Source organism: Cynocephalus volans, chromosome 4 (assembly GCF_027409185.1).
Source record: "Cynocephalus volans isolate mCynVol1 chromosome 4, mCynVol1.pri, whole genome shotgun sequence".
Taxonomy (NCBI): domain Eukaryota; kingdom Metazoa; phylum Chordata; class Mammalia; order Dermoptera; family Cynocephalidae; genus Cynocephalus; species Cynocephalus volans.
In genome coordinates, this window is record NC_084463.1 from 145,018,451 (window position 1) to 145,034,840 (window position 16,390).

General features: G+C 39.9%; 1 protein-coding gene across 7 annotated transcripts in view; it reads right to left on the reverse strand.

The window, feature by feature from the left end:
• The window catches only part of AMBRA1 (autophagy and beclin 1 regulator 1), a 165,324-nt gene that overhangs the window by 110,435 nt on the left and 38,499 nt on the right, over nucleotides 1-16,390 (reverse strand). The gene's annotated exons all lie outside the window — the stretch shown is intronic.

The window sequence follows — 16,390 nt, forward strand, 5'->3', positions numbered from 1 at the left end:
CTTACAAACACCACTTTACCCAGCTGCACTTTATTTAAGGGAATCAAAGACAAAAGAAAAAAAGACAAGGCAAAAGAGGAGAGGAAATGAGAGAAAGGCATGACTCAAGACCATCACAACCAGGCAGTACTACATAACTATTATAAGAATAAGATGGTTTGAAGCTACTGCCAGTGCCTTGTGAGATGTTATATTAATAAAACGGTAAGATCAAAGGACAGCAAATCATAAAATAATTTATCAGTGGTTTTCAAAAGGGGAGAGGGATGGGAGTGGGAGGTTCTCCCTAGGCGACACTGGGCAATATCTAGAGACATTTTTGGTTGCTGCAACTGGGCGGGCGGAGGAAGTGCTACTGGCATCTAGTAGGTAAAGGCCAGGAATACTACTAAATATCCTACAATGCACAGCCTCCTACAATAAAGAATTATCCAGCCCCAAATGTCAATAGTGCTGCTATTGAGAAACCCTCTGATATACCTTAATGATCTGAGAGTAATCAAGAGAAACTGAATAACTAAATTATGAGGCAATTTGGGGTTTAAACTTTAGAATCAGACAGATTATAGTTTACTTTACTTTTTTTTTTTTTTTTCTTTTTGTCTTTTTTATGACCGGCCACACTGTGCTCAGCCAGTGAGCACACCGGCCATCCCTATATAGGATCTGAACCCGCGGCAGGAGCGCTGCTACGCCCCCAGCGCCACACTCCCCCGAGTGTGCCACAGGGCCGGCCCGACAGATTATAGTTTAAATTCCATCTTGTGTCACTAGCTATGTGACCTTGGACAAGTTCATTATCCTCAGCTTCCACATTTGAGGGGAAATCCCTATTTCACAAGATTGTCATGATTAAGTACGAACATATGTAAAGTACAGGAGCCAGCACACAGTCCAATAAATAGCCATTATTTTCTTTCCCTTGTATTACAGCTCCCAAAATATTTGCAAGGAATATGAGGCTCTCTGGCCACTCAAGTCACTATGCCTAAAAAAGTCACTATGCTTTGTCAGAAAGAAAGGCATGTGTTGAAGAAGGATGAATACTGTAAAGGCATAAATATGGGTACCTGAGCCCTGAGAATCACATTAGCCCCATCCAAGCTAACCAACAAGAACACTCAGGCATCCATCCACCAATTTGTCTGTTGGTCCATCAAACCATTGTTTCAAACTACAAATACTGAGTGCCTCCTATTGTCTATGTATTAGTACTATATAAAATAAAGTCCCAGGTCCAGCCCATGGCTCACTTGGGAGAGTGTGGTGCTGATAACACCAAGGCCGCGGGTTCGGATCCCTATATAGGGATGGCCGGTTAGCTCACTTCAGAGAGCGTGGTGCGGACAACACCAAGCCAAGGGTTAAGATCCCCTTACTGGTCATCTTTTTTAAAAATAAATAAATAAAATAAAATAAAGTCCCTGTAGTAGTTAGTTTCCAAAGACAGACCCCAAAGAAACATTATCTCTTGGTATTCTTGCCCTTGTATAGTCTCCTCCCACACTGAATCTAGACAAGTCTACAACTTGCTTTAACCAAGATAATGTGGCAAGCTTAGGCAGCTCTAGGCCTACCCTTTTAAAAGAACTGGAAGCTTCTACTTCTTAGAACTGTCACTTTTGGAATCCTTAAGCTGCTATGTAAGAAGTCTGGCTACTGTAATGGAGATGCCAAGTAGAGAGATAAGCCCCTGAGACTACATGGAGAGGGAGAGAGGCCTAGCTGTCCCAACTGAGCCTCCAGATTACTCTCGAGAGAACCCAAGCAAGACCAGCAGAAGAACTTCCCAACTGAGGCCAGTTTATCCAAAGAACCCTGAAAGATAATAAAATGGTGGATTTAAGTCATTAAGTTTTGGTGTGTAGTTTGTTATGCATCAATACACGAATGACATAGTTCCTTATCTTGTAGAGCTATCAAGCTAGTCACAATAACAGCATTAGAACTAAGTCCATGAAATTAATTTACAGCTACAGCCCTAAAGTAATCACATCTCTCCTCAAAGGAACACTGGCTTCTCGTCCCCCTCCCCTCCAAAAAAAGACATTTGAGAACAGATCATAAAACAATAAAATTCAGTGCAAACTTGCTCAATGTGTCTAAAGCATGAAGTTCAGTACTGGTCAGAAGGGTCAATGTCAATTTAGAAAGACTTGCTGCTCTCTCCTACTTAACCCAATCGGGATCTCCATCTTTCTGAAACATACTTCTGCCCTGGATGGCTACCTCTCAATGAAGAAAGTGGCCCTAGAATTTGGGAAATTAAGACTAGTTGTGCTCTCTCCATTATCAAGAGACAGGACAAGTTTCTTTTGCACAAATCACTACAAAAGAGTACAGGAAAAATGAGGATAATATACTATTCCTTTGCTATGGACCAAACTACTTCCTGTGTTATCAAACTTCCTAAAATAAAACCTTTTTGTGTCTGTTGCAAATGGCTAATGGGAGGAAACAACATTCACCCTATCACAACAGCCTTGCCTTATTTTCCCTTTTTAAGGCACCTCACTTTTCTATGTACTCAGTTAACTCCAATTTTATATGGTGAGGTGTCACAGATATCCCAAAAGGCCTGAAGTCCAGAAACTGATACTAGCAGAGAGGGAAAAAAAAAAAATGACATGCAGGGAGTATGTCACGGCAGAAGAGACTTTTTTTTTTTTTTTGGTATCTGGCCAACGTGGAGATCCAAACCTTAACTGTGGTATTACAACACTGCACTCTAACCAACTATCATCATCATTTTTTTTTTAAGCATAGTAATGACAAGGAAAAGGAGAAAAGAGCTGGCATTTCTGGAGCATCTAAACTTGTAAAATCAACTGATGCTTTATCTCATTTAACCCTCTTAATAATTTTACAATTGAGGAAACTGAGGTTCAGACAGGATACTTAACCTTCCCAAGGTCACACAGTACAGCCAGGATTCGAACCCAGTGTTGCTCAACCCCAAAACTTTCTATCAGAATAAGTTACAAGAAGAGAGAAGAAAGGGAAGCTAAGGAGACTGAGAGTTAAAACAGCACTGAATCACATGGGACGGGAGCAAAGGGGGAAAAAAAGGTAATGAATAATGCAAGGAGATCCCTGTATACTACAGAGGTTTTTGAGAGACAGGGGACAGTGGGGGAGATGGTGCCAATGAGTTCCTAGATGGTCTAAAACAGTGTTCTCTAACTTTAGTGTGGAACAGAATCACCTGAAGAGCTTCTTAAAAATGCAGGCAGATTGCAATCCCTGCCTCCCCCTTCCTCGCAGTTTCTGATGCAGTAGACTTGGGGTGAACCTAGAAACTCGCACTTGTAACAAGTTCCCAGGAGATGCTGATGTTCCTGGTTTGGGGAACCAAACTTTGAGAACCACTGGCCAAAGATATTGCCCCAAGAGCTTTCCAAAGGTTACCTCTAACACTTCTGCAGGTCTCACAATAAACACATTTTGAAGTATCTACCTCTATCCCTCTGACCTTATCACACACACAATAGTACTATTTAACACTATACTATTAGTATAGTATACTATTTAACAAATTTAGTGGCTCTGTAAGGGTCTAAAAATTCAACAGCTCTGTTAGAATGAATATGACAGCTATGGTCCTTTGCCTTCAGGGAGCTTACAGAAATCACCAACCCAGCTACTACCTGAATTCTTTCTGAAAAGTGACAAGAGACAAGAGTAAAAAGGAATCAGGAAAGCATGCAGAGAAGAAAGAATGCTAGACTTCTGATAAGATACATAATTGCTGAAGTTTAAAGAAAAAAAAGAGTTCCTTCTTGATTTAAATTTTAAAAGGATTACATGGGCCAAAAAAAGAAAAAGAAAAAGCAAACAATCCCATTTACAATATCACCAAAAATAAATAAATAAATAAAATACTTAGGAGCAATCTACAGATTTAAGGTAATCATTATCAAATTCTCAATGGCATTTTTGGTAGAAATAGGAAAAAAATCTTAAATTTCATATGGAATCTCAAAGGACCCCAAATAGCCAAAACAATCTTGAGAAAGAACAACAAAGTTGGAGGCCTCAGACTTCCTGATTTCAAAACACATTACAAAGCTACAGTAATCAAAACAGTATGACACTGACATAAAGACAGACATATAGACTAATGGAACAAAATAGAAAAACCCAAAATAAATGCTCAAGTTTATGGTCAAATGATCTTTGATAAGGGTGCCACGACTATAAAATAAGAAAACAACGGTCTCTTCAACAAATGGTGCTGGGAAAACTGAACATCCATATACAAAAGAATGAAGATGGACCTTTATCTTACACCATATACAGAAATTAACTCAAAATGGATTAAAGACTAAATGTAAGACTCAAAACCATAAAACTCCTGGAAGAAAACATAAGGGAAAACCTTCATGACACTGGAATGGGGAATGATTTCTTAGACATCAAAAGCACAGGCAACAAAAGCAAAAATAAACAAATTAGACTATAATCAAACTTTAAAACTTCTGGGCAGCAATGGAAACAATCAACAGAGTGAAAAAGCAACCTATGGAAGACAGAAAATACTTGCCAACCATATATCAGATAAGAGGTTAATATCCAAAATACAGGCTGGCTAGTTAGTTCAGTTGGTTAGAGCATGGTGTTGATAACACCAAGGTCAAGAGTTATCCAGCTGCCAGAAAATGTTAAACAAATCCAGAGTATATAAAGAACTCCTACAACTCAATAACAACAAACTATATTAAATAATGGGCAAAGAACTGAAAACACATTTCTCCAACACGGATACACAAATGGCCAACAAGCATATGAAAAGATGCTCAACATCACTAATCATTAGGGAAATGCAAATCAAAACCACAATTATTGGGCCGGCCTGTGGCTCACTCGGGAGACTGCAGTGCTGATAACACCAAGGCCACGGGTTTGGATCCCATATAGGGATGGCCGGTTTGCTCACTGGGTGAGCATGGTGCTGACAACACCAAGTCAAGGGTTAAGATCCCCTTACCGGTCATCTTTAAAAAAAAAAAAAAAAAAAAAAAACCACAATTATTTATCACCTCACACCAGTTAGGATGGCCACTATAAAAAAAAAAAAAAAATAGAAAATAACAAGCACCAGCAAGTATGTGAAGAAGTTGGAAACCTTGTGCACTATTGGTGGGACTGTAAAATGGTTCAGTTGCTATGAAAAACAGTATAGAGGTTCCTCAAACAATTAAAAATAGAACTAGCATATGATCCAGCAATTCCACTTCTGGGTATACATCCAAAGGCTTTAAAAATAGGAACTTGAAGAGATATTTGCACACTCATGTTCACTGCAGCATTATTCAAAATAGCCAAAATGTGGAAGCAGCCTAAAATGTCCCACTGATAGATGAATGGATAAAGAAAATGTGCTATACACATAGAATGAAATATTATTCAACCTTTAAAAAGAAGGAAACTCTGATACATGCCACAGCGTGTATGAACCTTGAAGACATCATGCTAAGTGAAAGAAGCCAATCACAAAAAGACAAATGCTGCATGATTCTACCTATAAGAGGAAGTAATCATACTCATAGAAACAGAAAGTAGAACGGTGGTCTACAGGGGCTTGGAGGAGGGGGAAACAGGAATTGTTGTTCAATGGGTGGAGAGTTTCAGTAATGCAAGATGAAAAAGTTCTGGAGATCTATTGTACAACAATGTGCATAGTTAGCAATACTATAATTGTTAAGAGAGTAAATCTATGTTATGCATTTTTTTACCACACACACACATAAAGACAAAAAGGGGGGGGGTTACATCTGACACCAGAACAAAGAAAGGAAAGGATAAAAAAGCCACTTTGCTGTAGTGAAATAATCCAAGGGGACAACAGGGAGGTAGAGACAGAAGAGGCAAAAAGATTCACACTCATATCCTCTGATGTAGCAAAGGAAAAGGGCACAATGTTAACAATTTGCAATTCTCCTTCTATGACAAGGTCATACTTTCAGCCTTTGATTCCTTTATTATTACAATTTTCTACTCCCACTCTAACTTGATTTTAATTTCCTGGCAAGTGACACCTAAGTCATGTAGCCTTTTCACTGGAACTCACCTCACAGGGAGAGGTGCAGGCATTCTTCTCCAATATTTTACATAGTCCATTTACATAGTCCAAAAGGTTGCTCTTATACTGCACATGTGAGTCCCATCCAGCAAATAAGCTTGGAACCCCAACTCTCCCCCTTTGGAAACAGAGGAGGAGTTTGTTAATTGTTTCTATTAAAAGATCAGGCAGCTTCTCAGGTAAGGGGACTGTCAGCATGTCAGCCTACAGCCAGCAGGGAAGCCCCTGTAAGTGAATTAGGCAGAATGGGTGGGGCAGAGGAGAGGGTACTGCAATGTCCAGTGCCTCCCCCTAGTGGAGCTGAGTGGTAGAGCACTTAGGAGATGCTGACACCTAACCATTAATATATTTTGCTTGAGTTAAGGCAATGATCACGACACAAAGTCGAACTTAAGTAGAAAACATGACATCAGCCTAGTGTAGACTAAGGCATAAAGAAAGTCCATGCCTTAGGGCCAGCCCGTGGCTCACTTGGGAGAGCGTGGTGCTGACAACGCCAAGTCAAGGGTTAAGATCCCCTTACCAGTCATCTTTAAAAAAAAAAAAAAAGAAAAGAAAAGAAAGTCCATGCCTTGACTTAAGGGGCAACAGCTACTCAACTCTTACCAATTATTATTATGTGGGAATACAAGCCAGTGTTGCCAGACCTAATTTTGTTTCAGTTGAATCCAGAAATCTGGATTTATGTGCAAAAACTGAAATTTTCAGAATCATTGTGAGGGCTAAACAAACATACCTGAGGACTATTTTGCAATCTCTGGGTTAATGTAATCCAGTTGGTGGCTCATCCAAACATGTTGCTACCAAGAAAGAGCAGAAATAAGATGTACTGGATCCTGCCCGCTGCCCCCCTACCCCAAATAAATATATAAGAAATCCAGAAAGAGGAGGGGAAGCTACCCGCACAGCTCTAATGGGCTGGAACCAATTACAATAAGCAAAATATATTATGCAAACAGAACCCCATACACCTGGCATTATTGTCTTGGAAAAACCTCCAACGCACCCTTTAGAGCAGTACTCTGAATAGATACAGTAGAGAAAGGGATCTGAAGGGGGAAGATTGAGTACATGGGAAATTGTTCCTAATGTATTTGCTGCACACATATAGATTCCATCATAGCCCCCCTACCATTCCAACACCCTGCACTGACAGAAGTGATTACATCTTTTCCCATTTCAGTGTGTATACAAAGCACACAGCCCACTCTACACCATTCAGCCCCAGAAAGAGGGATGATGAGGAATAATTTAGATCGGCCTAATTGGTGCTAATCTAACCTGACTGGGGGAAGAGCTGCCTGTCAAGCATACTCTACTGCCTGGAAGACCCGGAGGCTCATATACTCCCAACCAGGGCAAACCTCCTCACTTGCACGCAATTCCCAAGAAGGACATTAAGTGATGCCAGAGAGCCTTGCTTCAGGGCAGACAGCACAGGAAACATGAAATTCTTTATGCACTTATGCCTGCTCTTAACCATCAAACAATCCCACAAGAGCCAATACTTAGGGCATCTAGTCCAAAGTACTGAGAGCAAGAATAAGTTCAGGAGTCCCCCACCTACCTCTTCTGAGCCTTCATTGTCATAATGCCTCCTATTACTCTAGCACCTGACTCTTTTCCAAATCATGTTCATATAAAGCAGAGGCTGACAAACTACAACCTGCAGGCCAGAGGTGGCCCCCTGCCTGGCCTGTTTTTGTACAGCCCATGAGCTAATAACGGTTTTTATCTTCTTAAACGGTTGAAAAGCATCAAAAGATTTTTCATGACACATGAAAATTATACCAAAAAAATTTTGTTTCCATAAATAAAGTTTTATTGGAACACAGCCACACTCATTCATTTACATATTTTCGAGCTGCAATAGCAAAGTTGAATAGTTGCAACAGAGACTGTACGGCCTACAAAGCCTAAAATATTCACTATCTTGCACTACAGAAAAAGTTTGCCAACCCCTGATACAGAGAGAAGAGCAGGGATCACACTCAATTCAAAGAGGCTCAAACATAGAGTGACCTAGTTGGGCAGGTGAGCAGTAAAAGTGAAAAAAATTAACAGCAATGGTATCTTTCCTCCACCTTATCGTCGCCCCCATATTTTCAGAGAGAAACAGGTCGCCTAACGACCTCTGACAACAAACAAGTTGAATATCTAACTGTTTCTGCCTTATCATGAGGAAGGAAAGAGATGCCTGTATTCTCCCAATCATTTAACAAAACACGGAAGACTACATGGCCCAAAGCCAGTATATAAGTGAATGTCAGAGATGGAACAGTCTACATTTTCCTCATAGAAGAAAAGTACACTAACACCTCCAGGCGGCAGATATTTAGAATTAATAAAACAGAAGTCATTCTGAACCCTGAGGAAGAGGTTCCTGAAAATCCAGCAGTAGCACCACATCCACATCTAGCCCAGTGATGTCCACCAGGCCAACGCTGGAAGCAACCCTGGGTCCCAGGTTGGTGTGGGTGGCCCAAGGGCCTCAGCCACACCCCTCCAAAGTCCACATCCAGCCAAGCCACGACCAAGCTGTTGCCAGAAGTCCCCTGAGCTCCCCTGCCGGAATGAGGTGGGTGCCATGGACCTCGACCATGCCCCCACTTCCTCTTCTACTCACCCTACCCCCCTCCCCCGGCCCCTCTCCCTCTCCCCCTAAAATGCTCTGCAACTACATCTTAGAATGTAAAAAAAACAAAAAAAAACAAAAAAAAAAGAAAGAAAATCCAGTAGTAGAACTTACTACTGAGAAATTTAAGAACTTATGGGGGAAAAAGACAGGATTAGGAGTCCCAATCTATAAAATTATGAAATTTATGAAATTATGTTCAATAAAATAAAATTATGAACCACTAATAGGGAATATTTTATGCATCCTCAGTTAGTAAGAATGAATATTATATAATTAATTTTCACTTGCCATTAACAACATTCATACTCTTCAGCATTGCAATTCCACTTCTAGAAATTCACCCTCTAGAAACACTTGCACAAGTATGCAAAGATGCTGCAGCATTGTGAAACAGCAACAATCCAAATTCTATCAACAGGGGAGTGGTTTAATTAGGGTGCATCCAACTGTTGGAATACAGTGACACTGTAAAAAAGAATATCAGCATGGAAGAATGTCCATGATACATAAGGAAATAAGTAAATGGCAGAAAAGCAGATTTGGTATAATTCCATTTGTACAAATAAAAAATGTCTTCATTTGCATAGGAAAAAATTCTGGAGTAACACACAAACCGTTAGCAGTAGTTACCTCTAAGCAGTGGCTCTGCAGAGGACATTCACTTTCTATAACTGCACATTTCCGTAATGTTTGATTTTTTACAAATAAATTTGCATTAGTTTTGTAAGCAGCAAAAGACAGGCATTTCATTTCCATTTATGACCCCTTGTCCACTCTAAATTTTTCAGACTCTCCCTTCCTCAGTTTTAATAACACACCTTCTTATTTTGGGGTTGGGGGGAAGTAGAGGGTTGCTGTTGCAGGTAATATGCCTGCTAAGAGGATTGACTGACCTGTTGATTCATTCATTAATGCATTCATTATTCAGCAGCTCTTCATCTAAACCTTTAAGGTCTTTCTTATTCTGAAACAGAGTCAGTGACTCCTCCCTCCTGATTTTCACCAGTCTCAAGACATAAATTAATCTAAAGGTGTGTGAGGTTGGCCTAACTTTTTTTTTTTTTTTTGATGGCTGGCCAGTACAGGGTAACTATGCTCTAACCAACTGAGCTAACCAGCCAGCTCCAAGGTTGGCCTAACTTTAATTTACCCCACTTAGCAGAGTCTCCTTAGTCTATTTTCCATAAGCAGCCATAGTAATCCTTTTAAAATGCAAGTAAAATCATGCTATTCCACTTCTGATGACTTCCTAAATCACTCACAGAAAGAAGTAAAATCCCTTAAATGGCTTAGACAACCCTGCATAATCTCATTCATCACCTCTCCAACTTCATCTTCTATCACTCCATTCCTTGCTGTGCTCCAGCTATACTCTAGTACCTGGAACACAGTAGGTGATTAGTGAATATTTGTTAACTGAACAAATTAATGAATTGATCAATCACAGAGTAATTATTTTACAAGCCTGACTCTCAGGGTTAAAATAAGAGCCAAATTCACACATGGGGCAGCCCTGTACATACTTCTTAGCTCCTCCTTTAAGGCCTGGCTTTACACTTCCCTTACCTCTCGTAAACTAAATCACTTGATTCCACCACAGGCCTTGTCTCCTTTCGGATTTCCTAATACCTGGTCTCTCACTTCTCCAAGAACAAGTCATGATTTGCCCCATACCACAAATGAAATTCTCTTGGTTGAAGATTCTTCTCTATTCTTTGTCCTTAAATGTCAAACTTTTGAGTAAGAAGAACTCAAAAGTTAGGAAGGTTTATTGTACCTTGAATACCAAAGACAACAATTTCACTAATTTTTTTTTTGGGGGGGGCAATTATTCACACCATGCATAATTAAAGGTAAAGCCTAACTTCCTCTTAACATAAGGCTTCTGCCCACCACAAGAAAAAAAGAATTGAAATCATCTCAGAATTGAAAAAGATTCATTCTAATGATGCTCAGACTCCAAAACCAAACAAAGATAAGAGCACACATTCTCAAACCGTAAACATCCTACTTCTAAGCAAATCCAGTGAAAGCCTTCCACAAAAAACTAAAAGAAAAATAAAGCACCATGGGAAACAGATCCTTCATATTTAGTCTGGATTATCCACATCTAACTTGGCCTATATCAAAACCAAATATACCTTTATTGAGACTGCAGAAGAATTCTTAAGGAGAAAAAAAATACCAACAGCACTGACTGGCAGAGATAGTAATATTACCGACATGGCAACAAGTTAGTCTCAAGACCAACAAATTGCTCTCAAGAGGAAGTTGTACATGATGCCAGCACATTCAAGGAAGGAGCAGGCCTGGAGTTGTCAGTGTGGAGACAATATAAAGGACAGCTGACCAGGTTCAATAGACTTATTACTGGCTTCAGGACAACCAATTCACAAGTTAGGAATGTGGCACAACAGTGGAACATTAGAGGAACAAATTATAGGTCACTAAGCTCAAGTCATGATAGGTGTGTCTTCCATGCACAACACTAGGTAATGCCATTTCATCTACTCAGCAAGTACTTATTGAGCCTATGACTGTCTGTAAAGACTAAAGGATGTGATATAATAATAGGTCATTTCATATCTTTTATCAAAAAAGCCGGATAGGATTTGTATTGCATACTAAATCATAGGGAATGTAATTGCAATTCCTTTTATTCAAGTCAACAAACATTTCTTTATTAACAAACATTAGTCTGCTGCATGCCAGGTAGTATGAGGGTGCTTCAAAAAGTTCATGGAAAAATGGAATTAAAAGATCATACAAATCTTTCCATGAACTTTTTGAAGACCCCTCATATTCTAGGTACAGTAAGGGATACAGACATAATCACTTCCTTCAGGAAATTCACTGACAGAAAAAGGTGAACAACTAATTTTCTGTCATGAGTCCAATATTACAAAGAAGTATCTAGGACAAGAGCAGCAAAGAAGAGGAAGTAATTGTTTGGGGCACTTAGGGAAAGTTTCCCAAAGGAAAAGGTGACAGCTCTGCTAGGTTTTGAATAATAAATTGAGTATACTCCCTATCCAAAGAAACTGGGAGGGATTTTAGATAGATTAACCCTTTAGACCCAGTTAGGATATGGCACAAAAAAACTACCAACGTTGGATACCTCTCTATAATAGGCTGAGAAGACTAATACTTTCCTAATTTTGCCTTCCCTCTCTTGTGGACCTATGACCACCCTGCAAACATACCTATTTATTTCCTTCTATCAATGATGCTTGGGCTGAGGGCTCACTGGAGAATCTCCATGTGACTGGAGCTAAGGAATGAAATAAGTCTGGTGGCCCACAAAGCCTCAAGAGCCTTCACACTGTTTCAAACTCCAAAGCAATTCCCTCACAAAAGTCTAAGAAACTTAGAAATCCAAAGAGTGCGTCTAACTCTAACCTTTGATGTTCTGGGCCAAACTTTATTCTATGACTATCAATGTACTTCCCAGTCTTCATCTGTCATAAGGGAAAAGTAAAGATCAAAAGACAACAGTTCTCAGATCACACTCAATCTCACTAAATACTCCAAACCCAAGGCTTTGTTACCTATCAGGAAAAGGAATGCAGAAACAATTTAGTTGGGGAGACTTAAACCAATTTTGATCTTCCAGTTGCTGATACTTTAACAATGAACACCCCCTAAGTAGGATCACTTTATAAGGACTAATTAATGCAGTTCTATGGACAAATAACTAAAACACTGTTTCTCCTAGAAACATTTTGTTGGTTGCATTTCTACAGAAACAGTTACAAATCATCTACCAGACTTCTAATTTTTTACAATGAGAGCTGACTGAAGAGCTCCTTCAGGCAATGATCTACACACAGCAACAGAGGTTTTGATGCAGAAAAATGCTGTTTTGAAAGCACTAATTTGACATGAAGTAGAGGAAGGGTGCCCTCTTCAGGACCCAGGAGTTTGAATCTCACCTTTGCTACAAGCACCTCTTTAAAAAGTCATTTCCTGGGGCCAGCCCTTGGCTCACTGGGGAGATTGTGGTACTGATAACACCAAGGCCAAGGGTTTGGATCCCTATATAGGGATGGCTGGTTAGCTCACTTGGGAGAGCATGGTGCTGACAACACCAAGTCAAGGGTTAAGATCCCCTTACCAGTCATCTTAAAAAAAAAAAAAAAAGTCATTTCCTCTCTCTGTATCTAAGTTTTCTCATACACACACGCGCGCGCGCGCGCGCACCTGGACTAAGTAAGCTCTAGGTTTCCTCCAGTTTTAAGATGACACTTAAATAACTCTTCCTAATACCAGCCTTTAAAGGTAAAGGGACTCCTGCTGCAAGGGGCCACAATACCGTCCTCTTCTTCTAATGGATTCTGCATCTCAGACCAAAAAAGAAGTTTCCTGTATTGAAGCAAGGGGCCTGACACCGAAGTTGTAAGGTAGGGTCAGTCTACACAGATAGCTCACCGTCCACTGCCCACAGGCAAAAGGACACAAACTGTGTACTGGTTATTACCACTCAGCAGCATAGAGCTTTACTGAAATACATACTGTGTACTTATTATCCCAGTAGCACCAAGGATCAAAACATACCTCCTTAGCCTATCTCCCACTATAAGGCCAAAGAACTCTCCCTTCAAGTACAATCACCTTTTGTGAGTGCCACTCACTTAGTAACAACAGTCACCTACAAAAACAGGCTTTGTTATAAGATCCAACATGGTACGCAAACAGTAAGGCCACCTTTTCTTCTCTGGCACCCCAGCCTTGCAGCAGCAACAGCCCAAGAGTGACACCTGCTGGAAAATTAGAAGCAAGGGCTTGCCCATCAACTAGAGACTATCAAGCCCCTTTAGAAGGTAGTAAGTAGAAGATGCAGGTTAGTACCTGTTTGTATTATTGATTTACACCAGAATGCAGCCACTCGATTTTTGAGGAAGTGGTGGCCTTTCTTTAATGTGTGTGTGCACTAAGAATATTTTACAATATACCTCATTCTGAGTCAGCTCATTTAAAGGAGACTCCAGTCAAGGGTTTGGAATCCTGTACCAGCCAGAACGCCCCCCTCAAAAAAAAAAAAAAAAAAATGTACAAGTGAATCCATAAATAATGTAACTATTGTATTAATATACTATTTCACAATGAGAATCCTACATTATTTGTACATTTTAAGAGAAAAAAGCATAAATATAACATTGCTTACAGCAAGATGATAAGGGACTTCATTTCTACAATATACATTTTTAAATTCTTGAACTTTATTTAAACTATAACACATAAATACCTTTTGTTTCCAGGCGGTGGGGGGGAGATTTAAACAAACATTTTTGGTAGATCCTTAATAGTTTCTAGGTTTTATTTATTTTATTTTATTTTATTTATTTTTTTCTCGTGACCAGCACTCAGCCAGTGAGCGCACCGGCCATTCCTATATAGGATCCGAACTCGCAGCGGGAGCGTCGCCGCGCTCCCAGCGCCGCACTCTACCGAGTGCGCCACAGGCTCGGCCCTAGTTTCTAGGTTTTAAATGGCCCACTTTATTAAGATAATATTATTAATATTTTAGGTATACGATGTGGTAGCCACTAATCACATGTGGCTATTTACATTTAAATTAATTAAAATTTTAAATATTAAATTCAGTTCCTTAGATCATATTAGCAGCATCTCAAATGCTCAATAGCCACATAAGGATAGTAGCTACCATACCGGACATCATAGATATTGAACATTTCCATCACTGTAGAAAGTTTTATTGGACAGCAGTACTCTAGAGAAACAGAAGCATTTATTGATAAAATTATATGATGTCTGAGTTGGGGAATATAGATGAAAGAAGGCTGGCCAAACACTGATAATTTCTGAAGGCGGGTGATAGGTATACGGTAGTTCATTTATTATACTTTTCTCTTAGTTTTTATATATGTTTGAAGATTTCCATAATAAAAAGTTAAAAGAAAAGAAAAATAAAAGTGATTCACTTTAAGTGAATGAGGTTATCATATTAAGGAATATACCATGGAGGTCAGCTTGGACAAGTCTTTAGTCATCCTGACCAGACTCCCTCACTCAGAGACCTATAATGTGACTTTCAACAAGAAACTCTGCCTTCTCTGAGCCTCACTTTCCTCAACTGGTAGGGGGGAAACTTAAGACTTGCCTTGCACAGAGTTGTTGTGGAAATCAGAAATAATTATTTCAAAGCAAGAACATAGTACCTAACACATAGTAGACCTTCAGTAATTAGTATTTCTAATTATTATCAAACAGGAAGAGGGACTGCTAGAGCAGGATGGACAAAAACTGACCAGAAGCCCACTGGAACTAGGGGCTGGAAACAGGAACTGCTAGACTTCTTAGAGCAATAACGGAAGACAGTCTTTTTATGGCTACCTTTAATAATTTAATAAACTTTTTGAGGGCCTATACTACCTGTCAGGCACTGAGCTGGCTGCCTTCTCACTTCTCTTGACAAATAGGAAGAACAGAGTCCCAGGCTCCTGATGTGGACCATTTCATAAGGCAAAATATTCTAAAACCAGGAATTTAGGAGCTGTTGATCCAGAACTAGTCTCAATCATATATGGGCATACAGGACATAGCAACAGCCCCTATTACTCTACCTTTCACATCCAGCCAAGTCTCCCTCTGTTCCCTACCCCAAGCCCCTCTGTAACTGACTACTATCCTGCATATACCATACCTTTTCCTCCCTTAGTATGTGTTGTTGCTCTAAAATAAAAAGGGCTTTCCGTCTCCAAATCGTACTCATCTTTCAAGACTTGATTTTTTTTTTTTTTTTTTTTTTTTTAAAAAAAGATGACCGGTAAGGGGATCTTAACCCTTGACTTGGTGTTGTCAGCACCATGCTCTCCCACGTGAGCGAACCGGCCATCCCTATATGGGATCCGAACCCGGGGCCTTGGTGTTATCAGCACCGCACTCTCCCGAGTGAGCCACGGGCGGGCCCCAAGACTTGATTTTTGATGACACTTCCCTTTCTCTGAAATTAGACTACATTTCATCTCAGTACCATAAAATCAATCATTTGCTCATCTATACTTTTGGTAAGTTCCATGTAAATAGGTCTTGCCTCCACAATAATACTGTATACTCCACAGGGCAAAGACCATGTATTACACTTCTTTTGGATTCCCCATAGTACCTAGCACGGTGCTGGAAAAATTGTAACTATTCAACTAATACTTACTGAGTGACTGTCTAAAGCATCCTCCCAAAATAACAAGTACGTTATGTACACAATCCATATTCCCACCCTTGTTAAAAGCTTATGTCAGAGAAATTTCAGTTTTTTTCAACAGAGGCTATAATGCAGAGCAATATGCTGTTTGGATCCAATAGGCATATTCTGGGAGTTTGGTGATTATGCTAGATTTGACCTTTACAAAATTACAGAAAGAAGTCCCTAATAAATCAAGATAGATGCGCATACAGCCATACATGGAACATGTGGTGGGCGATCAACTACACCCACTCCGTTTCTTCCATGAAAGATTTGGCTGGAACGCCAACCCAAGTATGGAGAGAACTTCCCTCCATAAATTATTCTTCTTCCCCACCCCAAGGTGAATGTCCAATTGGAAGGTCTATTCAAAGAATCTTAACTAAGCAACTAATAATGCTGTCCAAAAGCACATATCTCCTTGGACCGACCCCGTGGCGCACTCGGGAGAGTGCGGCAATGGGAG